Source organism: Hyaena hyaena, unplaced genomic scaffold, assembly GCF_003009895.1.
Source record: "Hyaena hyaena isolate Hyena2069 unplaced genomic scaffold, ASM300989v1 scaffold_979, whole genome shotgun sequence".
Taxonomy (NCBI): domain Eukaryota; kingdom Metazoa; phylum Chordata; class Mammalia; order Carnivora; family Hyaenidae; genus Hyaena; species Hyaena hyaena.
Genome location: NW_024081613.1, coordinates 329158 through 330660, shown reverse-complemented (window position 1 = coordinate 330660; position 1503 = coordinate 329158).

Here is a 1503-nt window from a genome sequence, read left to right as displayed (position 1 = left end):
GAATAAATTCCTGAGGAGAGCGGTATCCCTTGACTGGTAAGGGATAGTAGATAATCAGTTAAAAGAGACAGTTTTTTTTAAAAAGGTACACACACTTACCATCTCATATATTCCACTCCTAAATATCTACACAGCAAAATGACAACATATACCCATAGTGTATATCCATTTAAAGACTTGTACATTGCAGCTTAATTTTTAATAGCCCCAAACTGGAAATAATCATTAAAAAGTGAATGGATAAACAAATTATGGTAGAACTATATTATGAAAATTATACGGAGTGAAGGAAGCCATGCAACATAAGGGTACATACTGTATGTGCATCACATCATTCAAGTGATGGTAACATTTATTATCTTGAATTTGGTGATGGTTTTATGGTAATACATATGTTGACACACACCAGAGTTTAGAACTTAAACATGTACAATTTACTATATTCAATTGTGTCTCAAAAGAGTTTTTTTTTAATGTTTATTTTTGAGAGAGAGAGAAAGACAAAGTGAAAGTAGGGGAGGGGCAGAGAAAGAGGGAGACACAGAATCCCCAGCAGGTTCCAGGCTCTGAGCTGTCAGTGCAAAGCCCGACCGTGGGCTTGAACTCATGGACCAGACCAGAAGATCATGACTTCAGCTGAAGCCAGGCACCCAACAAATTGAGCCACCCAGGCACCTCTCAAAAGTGTTGTTTTTTAGAAATAGGTCTCTGTACTCAGTTTCTGCCTGTATTGACTGTATTATTTTGTTCATTTCTACTTTGTGACATATGGTTATTTATTATATTTCATATTTTATGAATGGTAAAAAATACTCATCAAGTCATTCTCATAGTCTGCTGCCTCTTTTACTTTATCAATATCAAATTGTTCTGATTTCATATATCATGTACTCACAGATCTTGGGTTAGCTATGGCATTTCTTCTCTCAGTAATGCTCACCTACCTCTGGTCCATGTAGCTAATGCAGTTCTTCTTTCAAGATTCAACCCATTTGCCTCCTACTCCTTCACGCAGGCCCATTTTAAGTGATCCTCATTTATGCTCTATAATATTCTGTGCATATGTCTTGCAAAGTCCTTAAAAGCCATGTGTGCCTCCTCCACTGAAACTCTTGGCTTCTCCAAATAGAGGCCTTTGACTCTATAATCCCTAGCAGATGGAAAAATGCAAAGGAGGCATCATCTGGCTGTTTGTTCAGCTGAACCAAGCTCCACTACATGTATTGCCCTGTTCCTCTGGAAAGCCACTAAAATTGATGTGGATCATTTTTAATGTATGTGCATCAATAAATATATGATTATTATGTACATCTGCAGGCTCTTGTTTCAAAAAACAACAACTAAGGATCAGCTTTGATGTAAAGATAACATAAGATATGATATCCAGTGCAAATCCAGGCCATGTGAAAGAAGCAGAAAGAGAAGCTATTTGGTCACTTCTGTGGAGCCACACAAATAAAAGAAGCACTTTAGGTTAATAGTATTTTCATGATAGCAAATACC